The sequence below is a fragment of the Siphateles boraxobius genome, unplaced genomic scaffold (genome assembly GCF_051911475.1).
Source record: "Siphateles boraxobius isolate OS27281-9 unplaced genomic scaffold, OSU_SipBor_1 2, whole genome shotgun sequence".
Lineage (NCBI taxonomy): Eukaryota > Metazoa > Chordata > Actinopteri > Cypriniformes > Leuciscidae > Siphateles > Siphateles boraxobius.
Genome location: NW_027508810.1, coordinates 2,842,892 through 2,855,481, shown reverse-complemented (window position 1 = coordinate 2,855,481; position 12,590 = coordinate 2,842,892). Strand labels below are relative to the sequence as shown.

At 39.0% G+C, this 12,590-nt stretch overlaps 1 long non-coding RNA gene across 1 annotated transcript; it reads right to left on the bottom strand.

Annotated features, from left to right (window-relative positions):
• Positions 1-4,972: 4,972 nt before the first annotated feature.
• LOC143744184 (uncharacterized) lies at positions 4,973-6,076 on the bottom strand. The gene is made up of 3 exons (XR_013205789.1): positions 5,911-6,076; positions 5,612-5,767; positions 4,973-5,088 (listed from the first exon to the last, which is right to left on the bottom strand). It is a non-coding gene; the product is annotated as an uncharacterized LOC143744184 (long non-coding RNA).
• Positions 6,077-12,590: the final 6,514 nt, after the last annotated feature.

Genomic DNA, 12,590 nt, shown 5'->3' with positions numbered 1-12,590 from the left:
GGATTTCAGGAAAACCAATTCTGTGGCCACAAGTATTGGGTTTCCTGCCCTATAAACACATACTCTTTAAAGTATCTTTAATTTGTAAGCTTGTTGCTATAAGATCTTTTGGCACTTAAGGGACTTGAAAATGAGCAAAAAGGCAGTACATCAATCAGATGAATATAATGAATTTAATAAGGCAGAACTACTTATGTATTTACTACGGTTACATGGGATATATGTATTTACAAACATTATAAACAACAATACACGATAAGGCATCGATGAACGAGAAATGCATAGAGTGTGGACAATGGAAACACGTGTGAGAGGGGAAGAGGAAGAGAGAGAGAGAGAGAGAGCATTGGCAACATTCCCCCTGACAGTCCCCTGTCTGTAACAACACGAAAACATCATCTTAATGCTTCTTAGAAGCTCTATAAAGAGATATACTGGTATAGATATAAAGAGATATAAGTTTCTGGGTCTCTCTGTGTCGCGGCATTCCTGCGCGTGCGTGAGCGGAGTCCTTTAGGAAGCGTCACTGGGTGCTGCTTGGCGCGCGTGTTGAACGGAGTTTCCAAGTCTTTGGGGTAACATTACCAAAGGAAAATAGTTCGGCTAAGTTCGTTTCACTTTGTGGAAGTGAACAGAGTCGACTACGGAAAACAAAACTTTGACTAACAAAGAAAAGAAATAAAGATCTCTACGGGGAAATCACGCGGAGTTAACGTCACATCTTCGCATGGCTGGTGAAGAAGCGTGTGTGCGTCTCTCGCCACGTGGTCACGTGCGCGTGTTTCTCCTTCAAAACGAGCGCGCGCTCGTTTAAAGGTCCCTTGTAGATGGATTTGCTGAAGAGATATGTCACGCGGTGTTCTTTTCACTCGTCGATTGGAATTAAACACGGAGACTTATCTAAGACTGAAAAACACAAACTAAACTAGAAACAAATAAAAGAAAGGCGAAGAGCTCGCCCGGAGGCGAGACCTTACATTATGACACAAAGACAGGCGAAGTAACAGAGCGAGCGGAGGGGGGAAGCGTCATTTATCACCTTGGAGAAATCCGGCCTCTTCCTGTTGACTTGGCCAATTAGAGGGTTGGAATTTCACAGGCGGGACTTTGGTTTTTATTGCTCTTTGTCTAAGAGAGAGACATTTGAAACCGACGAAATTAGGGTGTTTAAGAGCAGAATCTTCACAATTCTTATAATACTAATGTGTCACAAGTTTAGCAAAATGTAATGTCAATTAACAAATGGGGAATGAAGATTGGAGTTTATCGAGACCAAACTTGCCACAAATGGATTTGGTTAAACATTAGTTGGCAAAGTTTAAAACATTATCGCATTAGAGTTGTCGAGAAACATAGACCAAACCACAAAAAGGCAACTCATGAAATAGGGAACTTAGATACATTGTTCATACAATTCTCAAGTGGATATATAATAGCATATATATATATATATATATAAATACAGGATTCATTTCTCCTCCTTGGTTAGAATTCAGAGAGAGCCACAGTTCTGTGAACATTCCTTTGGGTCGTAAACGCCGTTATCTAAGAACACCAGTGATGTTAGTTTTGGTCTCTTTTCACTCCAAAGATGGAAAACATAGTAAACTATATTTTACTGGATATTACTGTACGTATTCTGATTGATCACACCGAAAGCATTCTGGAGGTGTCCAGAACTATGTGTACAAGTTATGGGAATAGACAGTTATATTTAAAATGCATAATGAAGGCATTTATAATTCACTTTAAGCTACGATAAAATCATAGTCATTCCAATGTGACATGGGCAAATGGACATACATAAAAACACATTGAATATATCTGGTTAAATGTCTTTTAAAGAAAAGAAGTTTCTTTTCGCTTTGGAATCCACTTCCTTTGGGACATTCCGATCAGTCATAAATGTCTTGTAATCAGACACCACGCTCTGTCCTGAATGTAGTCTTCACTGGTGGGGGAATGTGTGTGTGTGTGTGTGTTTGTGTGTGTGTGTGTGTTTGGGTTAATTTACATTCAGAGATTTTTGGTCTTTAGCCGGATGTATTTAGTTATTCAGATTCACCCACTTAGCCCAGTCCTTACAATTCTTTATAAAAGCCATTTGTCAGGAAGAGGAGAACATTTCTTAATACCTTTAAGAACAAGACACACTGAAGGAAGATGAAGAAAGGCTATGGTACTCTGGATGAATGCATCTGATGTACAACTGAATGCCCGCCACTAATTTGTGAATAAAGGAATATTTTAAGAAACGGACATTGAAGTGCAGACAGTGGAAATGTGAACTAGAAATAAAACAATGAGACTGCATGGTTTAACTTCTCCTTCTCCTATCAGAGTCATCAGCTTTAAGAGTAGATGGGGCAACTAATTTTCTCCTTAAAAGTATAGATGAATGTTGTAGGGGATGAAGGGTATGACTTAATCCAGAAGGAGGACAATGAATATAGTCATAAGACCAGAGATGGACACGGAAGCTTGCATACTGTTTTGAGATATCTATCAGAGGAGTGACTGAGATTAAAAAAATAGTAGTTATTTATTATCTAATAGTGAACCACTTCATTCAATTTAGCGCTTTTAATTATTAATTAGTTAATCAGAATATCTTGATACACTGTAAAATCCAATTAGTACACCTTACTTGAAAAAAGCATGCAAACCGATTGCACTCAAAAAACTGAGTTAAGTGAAATAGGAATAATATGTAGAACTAACAAGTGCATGTCTAGTTGAGTACATTTACAAGAGAGTTCCAGTAACTTAAAATAATGTGTATACTATACTTGATCTTTAGATGTACTCATTTATGCTAGTTGTGTTAACTCTGATGTAAAATCCAATTAGTACACCTTACTTGAAAAAAGCATGCAAACCGATTGCACTCTAAAAACTGAGTAAAGCTAAATAGGAAAAATATGTAGTACTAACAAGTGCATGTCTAGTAGTGTACACTTACACGTGTACGCATCTATTATAAATCATTGAGAATAGTTTCACAATTTTACAAAGATAACATTTACAACTGGACAAATAAATGTAAGGCAATGATACAGTTCAAAGGTAAATTTATTGTATTGTTTTCTTAAAAACTGACACAGGGGTGGTCCACACAAGTTTGCATTGGGGTATACAATTTATGTAAATCACTTTAGGTTTAAAAAAAAAAAAACGGAAACACTTTATAATAAGGTTCATTAGTTAACATTAGTTAGTGTATTAACTAACATGAACTAACAATGAGCAATACATTTGCTATGGTATTAATTAATCTTTGTTAATGTTAGTTAATAAAAATACAGCTGTTCATTGTTTGTTCATGTTAGTTCACAGTGCATTAACTAATGTTAACAAATACAACCTTTGATTTTAATAATGTTTTAGTAAATGTTGAAATTAATATTAACTAAGATTAATAAATGCTGTAGAAGTATTGTTAATTCTTAGTTCATGTTAACTAATTAACCTTAGTGTTAAGTGTTTCCCAAAAACCTTTTACAGTACAACAATATATAAAAAATTTTTTTTTAAATCTGAATAAAAAAAAAAAAATTGAGACCATACCCTAACTCTAACACATCCTCAACAAACAGCTTTAACAATTCAATAAATAACAATTACTCACTTTAATCAATAACACTTCGGAGACCAAACGTGGTATATAGAAGTGCAAAAAAAGTGGCTACATTCATTAGCCTAAACAGTGAAAAAGCAATGTCTCTGACACACATGTACATTAGAAATGAATACGCTGACAGCATCTTAAAGGGTTATTCACCCAACAATGAAATTTCTGTCAGTAATTACTCACCCTTATGCCGTTCCAAACCCGTAAGACCTTTGTTAATCTTGGCAACACAAATGAAGATCTTTTTGATGAAATATGAGAGCTTTCTGTCCCTCCAAAGACTAACGTCATTGCGACTTTTAAGGCCCAGAAAGGTGATAAAAAAACCATTAAAATAGTCCATGTGACTACAGTAGTTCAATCTTAATGTTATGAAGCGACGAGGATAGTATTTGTGTGTAAAAACCCCGCCAAATAACGACATTATTCAACAATCTCTTCTCTTCAACGTCATTCTCCTACGCTGTTGATGTAGTGTAAACAGCGCAGCGCTTCTGGGTTCTACATCAGAACGTAGGCTTATTATTGGCCGAAGCTGGTCATGTGTGATGCTGGCCAATAGGGAGGAGGAGAGATGACAGTAGAGATCGAGAGAGGCCAGGCCTGGATTTTATGTTGTGTTTTGTGTGGCCAGCAGTCGTCCTTGAGGGGCAGCTGGCTTATACTTTCGTTTTGCATTTGTTTTATTTTATGTTATTAACCTTGTTGAATTTTCGCCTCCTTCTTCCCATAAAAACTGAACCTCGTTACATCGCTATTTGGGGGGTTTTTTTGCACATGAAAAGTATTCTCGTCGCTTCATAATATTAAGGTTGAAATACTGTAGTCACATGGATAACAATGTTTTTACCAGCTTTCTGGGCCTTGAAAGTTTGAATGACGTTGCGTTCAATGGAGGGAGAGAAAGCTCTCTGATTTCATCAAAAATATCTTAATTCGTGTTACGAAGATGAACGAAGGTCTTACGGGTTTGGAACGGCATGAGGGTGAGTAATTACTGACAGAATTATCATTTTTGGGTGAACTAACCCTTTAACTTGCTCATGAACTAATGGGCTGACAATTTTAAACAAGTGGCTTAGTTTCCCTTTTATTTTTCTATCAACTAATCTAATTCCACTGTCATAAACAAATGTAATCTAATGCCAAACATCATTAATCTTGCACATTTCATTACTCAACAAGAGATTTTTCAGAGATTGCGGTTTTGGTGGGAGTTTGTTATGTCCCAAACCAAGCATCAGTGTTTTTCATGTCTTTTGTGTAATCCAAATTTAAAGCATAAGACAGACCTAAATAGATGCAAATTGCATGAGGTTCTGCAGATTATTACAATACCTGTCTCAACAATGATGGCAGCAGACACTGGGCAAAGGTAGAGAGAGAGGTTCTTCTTCGTCAATGACAGTCAGCACCCCAACAGATACTTGTGTCCAGGCTTCATCAACATCACAAACCTGAATGAAACCAAACAATAAAAATATTACAACAGGGAAAAGTGAAAAGGCATGATTAATTGTCAGTTATCTGCCCTGCATATATGTCTGTATTGCTCATGCATGAGCAGCCAGTTGTTATCCTTTGAGCAAATCAATAAGATTGAGTAAATACAAAATATTATTTTTATATTATTTTATATAAATATTATTACAAAAAGCGCTCATGTTGCTTCATGAAATGAGATTAAACCACTGGAGTCACATGAACTACTTTAATGATTTCTTTCATTGCTGCCTATTGAGGAACAGAAAGGACTCGTATTTTATTAAAAGTATCATAATTTTCTGATCTGAAGATGAAAGAAAAATGTCATTACCATTATGTCTTTAAAGTGGAGAAGTGACTATAAAGATAACATTCCACAGTTAAAGGGTTAATCAACAAAACCCCACAACGAGTTAGACAACAGCTAAATAGCTAAGCAAAACCATAATCAACTCAGAATAATAATAAAAAAAATGAAGGCTGCAGTAAACTCACCCTTGTATTAATTTGCTGCATAAGATCATCAAATTTCTCTCCAATGCTTCTTGAAGACTTGTGACAAAACGTGGTGTGTAGCGATCCACAGCACCATAAAAGTTACTCTGCAGTCTGCAGATCTATGGTGACTATCCTGTCAAACTCTGCAAACACCTGCAACACAGGCACACAAAAAAGGCATGGGACAGTGTGGAAATTTTTCAATGCATGGTCAGGCCTACAGGCCAATTCTTAAGCCAAACCTAAACAGAATGTGGTTTCTCATGGTGGAAAAAGGGATATGAATAAGTTCTTACTAGTCTCTCTGTAAAAAGAGCTGGCCACTGCTCCATCTGCATCCACAATCTCACATCTTCGCATTGAGAAGGTCTGGTCCATCTTTGATGCAATCGGAGGTTACACTAGGGTAACATTACTTAACATTACTAAGTTTCTCATCTTGTTAAAAGATGGCTAATTTTATCAGCAGTGATAAAGCAGTTGAGTTTGAGTAAAGAAAATCACTTTTACAGTGCTTGCATTACATTCTTAATGTACTCAATTTAAAAATAAAAGTATAATGCTATTGTGAATTCATAAATACTGTCAAAAATCATCAAAAACTGAATCTATGCATAAACTGCAGGTTAACGTTACCTTTAACTGTAAATGTGCGGCATTTAACAAGATTTGTAACCTTAATAATTTATAAACCAATGCCAACAGAGGAGAATACATCAGTGAAAATACATCAGTTTTACATTTGGGAACAATAAATAGCTTTTCAGGCATTCCAGGAACTGTTATGCCTAACCATATTCTTCAAGCTCCGAATATCACAATTATTTGGTACACTTTAAGGAGATCAGTAAAGATTAGCGACAGACAATAAAAAAAACATTCACACAAAAGTCGCATGCTTGATTACTCACCTTTTTATTATCTCATATTATTATTCCAAAAACGTAGCGAAGCTCCAGATCAAAATGTAGGCAGTCGGTCAACGTCTTTCCACATTCTTCAAAATCTGCGCTGAAATACATACAGAATCTATCGCGCATGCTCTCACAAGTGCCACTTCTTCTTCTTTGTTTTTTTCTGCACATTAGGCACGCTTTAATGCACTCCTGCCTCTCACTAGTTTAGTAACGTCATTGCATCCTTTGTTGCAACTTGCTTGTTTCAAGTAAGCATCAATCAAATTATTGAGTAACTTGTTATTTTCACCCTGCAATTGACTGTAACTCAACAAAACCTAGTAAGAAGTATGTATTTTATATAACTGAGTAAAGTTAACTAATGTGAGTCAGGAACGCTATTGGATTTTACAGTGTAGTTAATAGCCATTACAAGAATTGTAATACTCATTTGATCCTGTGTAGTTATTTATTAATGACAGAACAGTATTCAAAAAGTTTTATTGTCCTTGCTTATGTGTTTGTGAAGACAAGAGCAGTTGAAGTTGAAGGGATTTTTCACAGTGGGGCAATTAAAGGGGCTTACGTAAGTGTAGATACAATGAGCCTTGTTTTTGAGGAATAGAAACTGAACCCTGGGCTCGCTCTAATGACTAGAACCTGCTGTCCAGTGACTCCTCCATCTAACCAACAAAATGCATAGCATTTCAGCAGAGATCCATGAGAATTTGGTCCATTGTCTGTATGGGACATTTTGGCAGTAGTCCTGTTTTGGCAGAGTGTTTGTGTCCTGAGATTTTATCTGAGACAGAGGCCATCGTAGAAGGGATTGCAGAGGTACAGTAGTGTCTTAGTTAGTGAGCGCGGGAGACAAGAAGCCCAAAAACATTACCTGCCAGGCAAAGGGTTAGGGCTAAGCTATTGGAGAGATCAGGACTTACTCAGATGCCATTTTGAATTGGTAAATCCAAAATCTTAGTGGCTGGCCAATGTGCCTTAGGTGAATTTGAATATCGAAGGCTGCAACAAGCTTCCGGAGTATTGGAAAATTAAGGTGCATAATCAGAATCAGCTGATTCACTAACATATATGTTGTGTATTTTTAGATTACGTAAGTTTGCTTTTTACGGTAACACTTTATTTTGATGGTCCCTTTTGAACATTCTGTTGACTACAAATAACTTTGCAACTACATTTTAACTTACTCTCATTAATATATTACTATTTAGTATTCCGCTTAATATCTGCAAACTCGTTATTCTGATGGTCCTCCAACAGATATTCTACTGACTATAAGTATATTTGCAATTACATGTCAACTTATTCTAACCCTAACCCTACCAGTTTACTAATACTCTACTAACACCCTAATAAGAGTAAGTAAACTTGTATGTGCAATGTAACTTATAGTCAACAGAATGTATTAAAAAGTGAAACCATAAAATGACCTAAACCACGTTCCTGAACATATCCATATCCACATCCACATGGCAGATGGGAAGACACAGGCCTCTCATTTGCACCTACTGGCTCCTATTATTGGAAATGCACACATGCAGAGCTGAAGGTTAAACAAACCATCCTTATTTGTACTGCCAAGATCAAATTGGATGTTAACTCAGTCATAAAGTGCATCAGAGGCCAAAAACCCAGTGATGATCACAACAGCAGCAATTACACATCTGCCAGGAACAAACCAGCTCTCCCCCAAGGGTTGATGCCTATGAGTAGCAGCAACAAATAAACAGCTCTATTAGTGCTTTAACTTTTAGAGAGTTTGATGTTTTTCAGTGTCCTGAAGGTTTCATAAATGATGTCCACAACCCTCTTGCTAACACCACACCGAAATATATATCAAATGTGATACCTTAACAAGAAAACGTCTCAGGTTACTTATGTAACCCTGGACCCTGAGAGGGAACGAGACGCTGCGTCGAGATGCAGTGGGAACGCCCCTGTGTGATTGTGTTGTGAAGCACGTGTATAATCAGTCCAATGGAAAGACGTGACGTCAAGGGTGACGTCACCGACCAGGAAACTATAAAGCACAGCTGAAAACAGGCCGCGCTAGCTTCTGAAAAGCCGAAGCAAGTCGATCACAGGCATGCAGAGAGTATGGCAGGGCGACGCAGCGTCTCGTTCCCTCTCAGTGAACCAGGGTTACATACGTAACCTGAGACGTTCCCTTTCAAGGGAACTCGAGCTGTGTCGAGACACGGTGGGAACCCCATACCCACTACGCCATAATAACAAAGGCCTGTTCTGTGTGAAGTCACTGCGCACACTAAGAAGCAAGCACCCTAGACCCTGGAGTGGAGCCAATATCGAAGTTATAAAATCTAACAAATGTATGTGGTGAGGACCAGATTGCTGCTGGACCATATGTCATGGAGGGAAACCCCCGATAATAAAGCCTTAGAGGCAGCCATACTCCTGATAGAACGAGCCTGGACAGCCAAAGGTGAAGGATGACCGACCGCTTCATAAGCAAGTGAGATAGCCTCAAGTACCAACTTGCTCATTACCTCCTTGGAAGCAGGGTAACCTTTTCTAGGTGACCCGAAACAGACAAATAGTTGGTCCGAATTACGCCACAGGGCAGCTCTGTGAACATAAGCATCCAAAGCCCGAACCGGGCACAGCAGATTAAGTTTTTCCTGATCTGGTGTAATAAAAGGTGGAGGACAGAAGGCCTGCAGCATGACTGGGCCTGAAACATTAGTAGGGACCTTAGGAATATACCCCAGTCTAGGGTGAAGAAAGGCTTTCACCATACCCGGTGAGAATTCCAGGCATGAAGGAGCAACCGACAGGGCTTGCAAATCTCCAATTCTCTTGATAGAGGAAATATCAATGAGAAATAAAGTTTTTAGTGAAAGGAACTTTTCTGAAACCTCTTAATAAGAGGTAATCAGATGTAACCTCTGAAAACGAGTAATAAGAGGATCTCTCCCCAATGATGCACCACCCAGATGAGTGTGGTAAGCAGATATAGCCGCCACATACACCTTCAAGGTGGAGGGGGATAACCCCACAGAGAAACGATCTTGCAGAAAACTACTGTACCAACCGGGCAGACAACATGATTCAGTTGCCGTTCTCCACACCAGGCAGAGAACAGTTTCCATTTCAATGCATACGGTTTTCTCGTGGAGGGAGCTCTAGATTGGGGTATGATCTCCACAACCTCAGTCGAGAGACCTGATTCTATGAGCTGGGCCCCCTCAGGGGACACCAGGTCCGAGAACCAAACTCGGGCCGGCCAGTACAGGGCTACTTACAATAGACTGGCCCCCTCCCAGCGAACCCTCTCCAGAACTCCCGGAAGCATAGATATCGGGGGGAAAGCGTACAGGTGTAGCCCCTGCCACACCTGAACCATCGCATCCAGCCCGAGAGGAGCTGAATGTAGCGTTGTATCTGACGATTTGAAAAGGTTGACTTGAGCTTGACCAAAATTTTCCCAAAGGAGCTTCACCACCTCGGGGTGGTTGATATAAGAGACCACCACTATGTTGTCTGCGCGGACAAGCACATGGTGACCTCTCAGGTCTGGCAGGAAGTGCTTGAGAGCTCGAAACACCGCCATTATTTCTAGACGATTTATGTGCCAAGAAAGTAGATGGTCCTGCCAAAGATATATATGCAGGGGTCTCATGTACAGGAGGCCAAAGGTGATTACGTTGGATGCAGCTGCCATGAGACCCAACAGTCTCTAAAACTGTTTCACAGTGAGTGACTGGCCTAGTTTTACCCCATTTGTGGCTGAGAGAATCGAAGTAATACGTGTTGGTGACAATTGTGCCCGCATCTTTATCGAATCCCATGCCACACCTAGAAAAGTGGTCCTCTGAGATGGGTGGAGCACACTCTTCTTGGCGTTGAGCCCCAACCCCAGCAATTTCAAGTGGGACAGAACGACATCTCGATGCCGAACTGCCATCTGCTCGGACTGAGCTAAAATCAACCAATCGTCGATCTAATTCAACACGCGGATGCCCTGGAGGCTCAGGGGAGCCAGAGCAGCATCCACGCATTTTGTGAAAGTGCGGGGTGATAAACTTAGGCCAAATGGAAGAACTCGATACTGGTATGCTTTGTCCCCGAAAGCGAACCTCAGGAACTTCCTGTGATGAGGATGGATGGATACATGGAAGTAAGTGTCCTTCAATTCTATCGTGATCAACCAGTCCTCAGACTGAATCTGTGAAACGATCTGTTTGAGTGTTAGCATCTTGAACTTGAGTTTCTGAACCCTGCGGTTTAGTAGACGCAGATCTAAAATAGGACGCAGCCCTCTTTTTTTAGGTGTGCTTCATAGTTTCCTGGTCGGTGACGTCACCGTTGACGTCTCGTCTTTCCATTGAACTGATTATACACATGCTTCACAACGCAATCACACAGGGGCGTTCCCACCGCTTCTCAACGCAGCTCAAGTTCCCTTGAAAGGGAACTCATGTGCTATATATTCCAAGTTTTCTGAATCTGGAATCTTATGGGACCATATTTCTCTACGTTTAACGTCACAGGTCTAGAAAGTTGCTAGTGTAAGGCCCATTTTTGTGATGGTATCAGCCAATCTCAAAAACAGTTGTGTCCAGAACTAGGTGTCTATGAGCAAAAATAGCAGATTTCATATTAAATACTTCTGGGGGTTCTGCAACAGATGTCCTGGTGTGTAGTTTGGACTGTGAGTGGTATAATCACACACATGATGTGAACAGCCCTGAGATGTTCAGTTTGAGTCGGTGAAGACTGTTATCTTCAGGTCAAAAAGAATGATGAATGGATGTGTAGGAGACCATTACTTTTGCCCTTACAGAAGATACTGCACACCGAGCTGTGTATCAGTCGAACCAGCCATTCCTTCTAGCTGTAATGTAGAAGCAGAATGTACTGTATGTAAGTAACTTTTTTAATAGGTGGCAGAAATAGTTTTGTTGGAGCCTGGTATTATGTACCAAATTATTTAGAACTGCATCCAATCATTGATGTTATATTGAATGAATGAATGAATGAATGAATGAATGAATGAAATTAATGAATGAATGAAATCTTTATTTACAACAAACAATTAAGATAGAAAATAATAAAATAAAAAAGACAGCAATACGTATGCAATATCCATCAAAAAATAAAAACAAAACCAAGAATAGCGAAAAAAAAAAAAAAAAAAAAATATATATATATATATATAGAGGGAATGCATTAACGTCACTTTCCCGCCGGAACACGCCCCCTCAGCCGGACTGAGTGGCGGAAGAGCTGCTGCGTGACTGGATTTAATAGGGGAAACTGCGAAAACGCAAGTAAAACAAACGATTATCAGTTTAAACTAAAGATTGGTCTCAATATAGTGTTCCTTACAACTTACTAAAGATCCAGTGATCCATGGATATCAACATGCACTCAGGAATCGTGTTTCCTGACATTTATATGTGCCTGATTTTGACACCAGGGAAATACATACAGTAAATTTGCCTGTGAATGCTTTATATAAATACAAAATAGGCAGGTCTAAATCCAGGTGATCACTTATCAATGTTATATATATATCATCATATCGTCTAGAGACTTAAAACTTGTATAGTTTTTTGTCAGTGTTTATTTAAAAATGTCAAATTATACAGAATATACAGTGGTAAATATTTGATTGATGAGTTGTCACTGCAATATATAACAAAACAATATATAGAGAATGATTTTACCACTAAATTCAGCATATTGACACAAAAATGATAACTGCAAATCCACCTTTCGCTGCCTGGAGTCCAGTTGTTTCTATGAATTGCAGCAATCTATTTGCTTCTCTGTTCTGTAGCTTTAGGTAGTCTGTAAAAATATTCCTCATATTTCTTGACAAATCTAGTTGTACAGTCAGTCTCAAAGCTCTTTCCCGTTTTAGACGCGTTTTGTGTGTTTTTCCGCAGCATTCCCACTGAAAACCAATGCTGACGCTCAGTCTTTTTGCCACTTGTGGGCGTAACTGCAGTCACTCCGGCCAACGGTGACGTCACGTGCATTCCCTCTATATATATATATATATATATATACTGTATATATATATATATATATATATA